At 44.7% G+C, this 7,500-nt stretch overlaps 1 non-coding gene and 1 pseudogene across 1 annotated transcript; both read right to left on the bottom strand.

The window, feature by feature from the left end:
- Positions 1-1,940: 1,940 nt before the first annotated feature.
- LOC135267858 (large subunit ribosomal RNA) lies at positions 1,941-5,160 on the bottom strand (annotated as a pseudogene).
- Positions 5,161-5,636: 476 nt separating this feature from the next.
- On the bottom strand, positions 5,637-5,793 carry LOC135267854 (5.8S ribosomal RNA). Its single transcript, XR_010336226.1, has one exon. It is a non-coding gene; the product is annotated as a 5.8S ribosomal RNA (ribosomal RNA).
- Between the last annotated feature and the right edge of the window lie 1,707 nt (positions 5,794-7,500).

Genomic DNA, 7,500 nt, shown 5'->3' with positions numbered 1-7,500 from the left:
TGACGTCAATATCACTCTGTCCCCCTGGACCGGAGTAAGTGTATTCATCACTGGGAGAATTTAGGACAGCAATCCCCTCCCTCAAAATAACCTCCTCCAGTACCCTTCCACGAACAACCCTTTCATCCTCCCTCCATCCTTCCCATTTGCTGTGCCACAGGGGGGACACCGCATTGGCATCAAGCCCTACCAGCATCTTTAGTCTACCGAATTTACGCCAAAGCTCCTCTAGGTACGCAGCCTTGTCCTCCATTCCCTCACCATACACACAATAAAGCGAACATACCACACATTCACCAAAGTCACCTTTCAACCAAGCACATACAGCCCACTCCCTTCTAAATTCTCCAACCTCCATCACTTCTATACTTTCATCATTCACTACGATCGCCGCTTTCTTACTGGATATCACTCTGAAATGAAGTGGCATCCCCCTTACATTCTGCTTCCATTCATACGGTTCCTGTATCAGGCACACACTCACTTTCTCCTCTACCATATACACGCTCAGATCATTCATTGCCCTTTCACCCCTACCACAATTAACCTGACACCATCTAACCATTAAGGACGTCATTTACCCGCTGTTTCTCTTTAGCCAATCTGAGCCTCTCCGAAAACTCAGGACATCCAGCCGACAGCACCGAGTGTCCATATTCCCTACCTGCCCGCTTGCAGTTGCGGCAAACTTCCAAGGTTTTTTTGCATTCCCTAATCTGATGTCCTTCTTCACAGCACCTTCTACACACCACATTCTTAGCCTTACAGTTCTGTAAGCTATGGCCATATTCATAACATTTATGACATCTTAGAACACTATACCACTCCTTTATTTTTAAGCTTGTCCACCCTATATATACCCTTCCCTGTTGGAGCAGTAACTTGCACACACGTGGTGACGCACCAATCATAATATTTTCCTTTCCATTTTCTAACCCTTTTTTGCCTTTTTCACCCTTTTCACTGTTTCTCTTACTCACCACTCTAAACTCCTTTATAAATTCCTCCTCTCCCATCAACGCGGCCACGTTCTTTTTGTACACTTCTTTAGCGAATTCTTCATTATCGATTTTCTCTGGGACATCGTAGACCAACAATGTTGGGTCTCTTCTCCTCGCTTCTTCAATCGTCCAGCCCTGCTCCTGTTTATTAATCTGGTCCTTTATCTTATTCAAGTCTTTTTCATTGGTGGTCTGAATAACCAACCCTCCTGCTCTTGATTGCTTTACCGCCTGAATTTTGGCGTCCGTTTCAACCTTCATCAATTTTTCCTTTATTTTTGAGGCGTTCTCATCCTTTCCTTTCACTACTATAGCATAACTTTTCACCACGTTGTTACTTACGGGCACCACCAGTCCTCCCTCCTTTTGATTCTTTATTTCCTCTCCTGTAGTGGAATACTTCTTCATTTCTTTAATCCTCCCCTCTAAGAAACTGTTATCTCTAATCAGACGCATTGTCACCAGTTCCAGGTCCTCGAACCTATTTAGAATCTGCTCAATCGCGCCCTTGTTACACTTGTTTGCCTCATTAAAAAGGATCTTCAGAAGGTCGTCCTTAATCGCTTTGACATGCTCCACCTCGTCAAATTCCTCATTACTGTCATCGTCGAGCCTTGACCTTTTACTGGACACGCTACTTCTTCTAGTCCCCATTATGATTCCAAAAAAATTTTGACCCCGTTCAACAAAATTATTCTAAGTCCCGAGTGGGACTTAGAGAATAAGCGAAACGAGAAACCTTTTGAAATTTTCTAAGTCCAAGAATTTTTCTAAGTCCCAAGAGTAAAATTCAACCAAGATCACTAAAACTATTCTAAGTCCCGAGTGGGACTTGGAGAATAAAGGAACGAGAAACCTGCAATTTTTCTAAGTCCAAGAATTTTTCTAAGTCCCAAGAGTAAAACTCAACCAAGATCACTAAAACTATTCTAAGTCCCGAGTGGGACTTAGAAAATAAACGAAACGAGAAACCTGCAATTTTTCTAAGTCCAAGAATTTTTCTAAGTCCCAAGAGTAAAATTGAACCAAAGAAATAACCAAAAAAAAAATTTTTTAAACAATAACAGATTTTTCCGAATGGACACTAAACAAACCCTCAGGACCGATTCCCGATGTCCTGAGACGATTTTTTCGAATCACCTGAAATCCACCTGAAAAAATTTTTCTAAGTCCCGAAAAACGCAAAATTTTTCTAAGTCCAGAAAATTTCACCAGCACAACCGACCACGACACAGAGCCCCGAGAAAGGTGCCCCCTTGCTGCGGAGCAACGAAAAACGTGCCAAAACCGATTTTTAGGTTATGTTTTTCACCTACGCGCGAGAAACACATCCGTACCCGGCAATTGCACGAAGCCGACTAGTGGGTAGGGACAGCGGGAATCTCGTTAATCCATTCATGCGCGTCACTAATTAGATGACGAGGCATTTGGCTACCATAAGAGAGTCATAGTTACTCCCGCCGTTTACCCGCGCTTGCTTGAATTTCTTCACGTTGACATTCAGAGCACTGGGCAGAAATCACATTGCGTCAACACCCGCAGGGGCCATCGCAATGCTTTGTTTTAATTAGACAGTCGGATTCCCCCGGTCCGTGCCAGTTCTGAGCTGACCGTTGAATGGCGGCCGAAGAGGACTTCCGGACGCCCTGACGGGCGCACCCGGAGCCTCGCAGCAAGACGGTTCCGCGGGAGGCCTAGGCACGGGACCGAACTCGGATTCGACATTGACCGCCGAAACGGAACAACGCTTCACCTCGCACAGGCCCGGCACGTCAGCCGCGACCCGCTTCCTCGCCAAGCCCGACACGCCCCGATCCTCAGAGCCAATCCTTATCCCGAAGTTACGGATCCAATTTGCCGACTTCCCTTACCTACATTATTCTATCGACTAGAGGCTCTTCACCTTGGAGACCTGCTGCGGATATGGGTACGAACCGGCGCGACGCCTCGACGTGGCCCTCTCCCGGATTTTCAAGGTCCGAGGGGAAGATCCGGACACCGCCGCAACTGCGGTGCTCTTCGCGTTCCAAACCATATCTCCCTGCTAGAGGATTCCATGGAACTCGAACGCTCATGCAGAAAAGAAAACTCTTCCCGGATCTCCCGACGGCGTCTCCGGGTCCTTTTGGGTTGCCCCGACGAACTCTCTTGCGAGGGCCCGAATTATTAACGGTTCCGCTGCCGGGTTCCGGAATAGGAACCGGATTCCCTTTCGCCCAATGGGTGTGTGCTCGCTTCGTACGTTTACGTTCGAATTAAAAACGAACCAACGACATATCTACACCACATCAACATCGGCTTTCGCCTAGGGCTTAGGATCGACTGACTCGTGTGCAACGGCTGTTCACACGAAACCCTTCTCCACGTCAGTCCTCCAGGGCCTCGCTGGAGTATTTGCTACTACCACCAAGATCTGCACCGACGGCGGCTCCAGACGGCCTCACGGCCAGTCCTTCTGCGCTCACCGCCGCGACCCTCCTACTCGTCAGGGCTTCATGGCCGGTTAATTAAATAACCGACCGCACATGCCGCTGACGGCCGAGTATAAGCACGACGCTTCAGCGCCATCCATTTTCAGGGCTAGTAACTTCGGCAGGTGAGTTGTTACACACTCCTTGGCGGATTCCGACTTCCATGGCCACCGTCCTGATGTCTTAAGTTACCAACGCCTTTCATGGTATCCCATAAGCGTCGATTTAGGCGCTTTAACTCGGCGTTTGGTTCATCCCACAGCGCCAGTTCTGCTTACCAAAAATGGCCCACTTGGCACTCTGATTCGAGTCTCGCGGCTTCATATAAAGTTCGAGCAAGCCGGAGATCTCACCCATTTAAAGTTTGAGAATAGGTTGAGGCCGTTTCGACCCCAATGCCTCTAATCATTCGCTTTACCGGATGAAACTCGTAAGCGACGAGCGCCAGCTATCCTGAGGGAAACTTCGGAGGGAACCAGCTACTAGATGGTTCGATTAGTCTTTCGCCCCTATACCCAGTTCCGACGATCGATTTGCACGTCAGAATCGCTACGGACCTCCATCAGGGTTTCCCCTGACTTCGTCCTGACCAGGCATAGTTCACCATCTTTCGGGTCCCAGCGTGTACGCTCTTGGTGCGCCTCTTCTCGCAATGAGAATGAGACGCCCCGGGAGTGCGGGGCGACAGCCGTAACGGCCGCCCATCTTCCCTTAGTCCGTGCAAGACGAACTTTCACTTTCATTGCGCCTTTAGGTTTAGTCATGTCCCAATGACTCGCGCACATGCTAGACTCCTTGGTCCGTGTTTCAAGACGGGTCCTGAAAGTACCCAAAGCTATAGCGTCGCAGATCGGCGTTTCAACCGAGTCTGTCCGAGAACTCATTGGCGAACAGCCATTCGTAGACAGAACCGACACCAGGTGCGATTACCGTCATAAACGAACGCGCTTGCCAATGGTCGGACGCTAACTGTGTAGCGGCTCGGCGCCATATGCATACCTTCGAGCGAGTCGACCGGGAAACACCGCGGGTTCGTCCGAAACGGCGAACCGTTCGAACGGGCTCCACCGCGGGCCTTAGATCGACACCCAAAGGATCGCGACGTCCTACTGGGGGAGAAGTGCACGCGTTCGACTTCGGTTCGCATAAACAAAAGGCGCGAACGACGCGTACGCCGTTCGTCGCACGATCATTTAGCGCCGCTATCGAGTCACGCTGAATCTCCCCTTTCGACCTTTCGGGTTTCTCAGGTTTACCCCTGAACGGTTTCACGTACTATTGAACTCTCTCTTCAAAGTTCTTTTCAACTTTCCCTCACGGTACTTGTTCGCTATCGGTCTCGTGGTCATATTTAGCCTTAGATGGAGTTTACCACCCACTTAGGGCTGCACTCTCAAGCAACCCGACTCTGAGGAGAGATCCTCCCGTTATCGGCAACGGTCACTACGGGCCTGGCACCCTCTATGGGCTGTGGCCCCGTTCAAGATGGACTTGGACGCGTCGCACAATCTCGGGATGACGGATCCTCCCTAACACCACATTTCCCGGCGTCCGGTTTCGGCCGCGGGATTCGGTGCTGGGCTTTTTCCTGTTCGCTCGCCGCTACTAAGGAAATCCTAGTTAGTTTCTTTTCCTCCGCTTAATAATATGCTTAAATTCAGCGGGTAGTCTCACCTGCTCTGAGGTCGCAAATATAAATTTGCCTTTATTTTGTCAGACGATAATTACACGTATTCCGTTTATATGGCTGCCTCCAAACAATTTCAAACATCGATCTGACGTCGTTGCGAGAATGTTGTTGTTGTTAATTATAGTGCATAAAATATGCATATAAACAACTTTAACGTCTCGGACACGACGATCGCTTCGTTCGAAATTTAAGCGTTGTGGCTGCTTTTTAATATCGGACGTGCTACGTCTAAACCAACTTTCACCAACAAACTAATAAGAATGTCAGCCGCTATTGCGTTTTAGGATGCCGCGTTATTTTTTATATTGTTTTTATTGTTGTCTACGTTGCATAATATTTTATTATGACAACCGACAATCAATTAACAATTATAGTAACGCGTCATATTTGCACCCAACACGCTCCGACGTAATTGTCTACACAACATTGTGCGCTGTGTTTAAGACAAAAACCGAGCAGTCTTTGAAATTGACACGACCCTCAGCCAGGAGTGGTCCGGGAACAGTATATCCGAGGACCGCAATGTGCGTTCGAAATGTCGATGTTCATGTGTCCTGCAGTTCACAAGTTGACGCGCAATTAGCTGCGTTCTTCATCGACCCACGAGCCAAGTGATCCACCGTTCAGGGTAATCTTTTCAAACAAATTTAAAATATTATTACATAACGCACCGTTCCACATCGAAATCGTTTCATCATCACACAACAACAAAAATAACTACTTAAGGTTATTACAATTGTGATGTATATGTGAGAAACGGACCAATCGAAAGAAACGTTCGGCGTTATATTTTATAATATTTTATTTAATTAAAGTGGCATTTGTATCTACTTATCGAAAAGAGTATGCAGTTATAGTTTAAGTTTACATAAAGAATAACCCGATGATATTAACGTTTTATAAATACGTATATATATCTATTAGGTTTTTTTTCTCTATCAACTTTGTCTATAAAACTCTGCTCCTTTTGCGATAAGCATTATGTATATTTATTAAATAGAAAATATGTCGAAAAACCAGACGTTTTCTTCAAACAAACGCCACAGCTACAAACTTAATCACAACAATATTTACCAAACAATACAATTGTAGGGTGTTTTGTGTGATACGTCGTTTGGTGGGCATTCTAAGAACGTCCGTCGACATAAAAACGAATCAAAAGAAAAGCACAGGCAGTGCAAAACGTTCCTTCGTCAGTCGGGCGTATATCATTTAAAACCCACAGAATCTAAAAAAGTTAATAAATAAACTTTTTTATTTAGATTCCTACGGTTCGTCGCGTCGTTAAAGTAAATTATTACTTCGACGCATGCGGAACCCAGGTACCCGAAAACCGTAAGCCTAAGCGTTTTTTTCCAAACATCACTCTCTATCGATAAAGTAAATTGATTTTATGTATTTATAAATGTGCGTTTGTATGTATAGTAGTATAGTAGTAGTATATTTTGTTATTGGTTGTTTCGAGCTTTTTATTGTTATAAAACGTTTTTGTAGTCTTGTACATAAAGTACAGACGAATAGACAGCCCCTATTATTATTTATTAATAAACTCCAACCATTTACAAATTAAATTACAACTACAACATCTCTTTTACACATTAATTATACACCATCTTTATTTTCTTTTTTCCGAAGCGAATACGATGAAGAAAATACGCAAAGACTGGCTTACAAAATCGTAAGCCTAAGCGTTTATTTTTCAAACATCACTCACCATCGGTAAAGTAAAATGATGGTATGTATAAATGTGTGTTTGTATGTACAGTAGCGTAATAATTTTGTTGTTGGTTGTTTCGAGTTTATTTATTATTATGGTTTGTATGTATAAAGTTTTATTCGTGTACATAAAGTACGATCGTATTGGCAGACACCATTATTATTCATTCTTGTTTGTTATTATAAATAACTCCAACCATATACAAATACTACAACAACAACAACAACATCTCTTGCACATTAATTATACACCACCACTGTATTAGTACTTTTTTTCGAAGCGAATACGATGATGGAAATACGCTAAGACCGGCACTGCGAAAGCAATAATAAAACGTTAGCACATAACCATCTTTCGACAATATTGATTCGTGTTAATGTTCAAAAAAATTCTTCGAAAACGTCGTTTACGGCACGTTTACAATCGATTTATAAAATAAATCGAAAAACGTAACAACAGATCCGCTTAATGCAAGACGACCCGTTGTTGCTTTTCCGTTCGACGCATAATGAAGAATTTTGTATGAGAATTGATCATCATACGAATAGTGTATGTATGTGTGTGTTTTTTGTTGATCAGCACAGACAAAATGTGTGTATGTGTGACAACTAAACAACAACA

The sequence above is a fragment of the Tribolium castaneum genome, unplaced genomic scaffold (assembly GCF_031307605.1).
Source record: "Tribolium castaneum strain GA2 unplaced genomic scaffold, icTriCast1.1 ptg000106l, whole genome shotgun sequence".
Taxonomy (NCBI): domain Eukaryota; kingdom Metazoa; phylum Arthropoda; class Insecta; order Coleoptera; family Tenebrionidae; genus Tribolium; species Tribolium castaneum.
The sequence above is the reverse complement of the archived record's forward strand: the minus strand, read 5'-3'. Positions and strand labels throughout refer to the sequence as shown.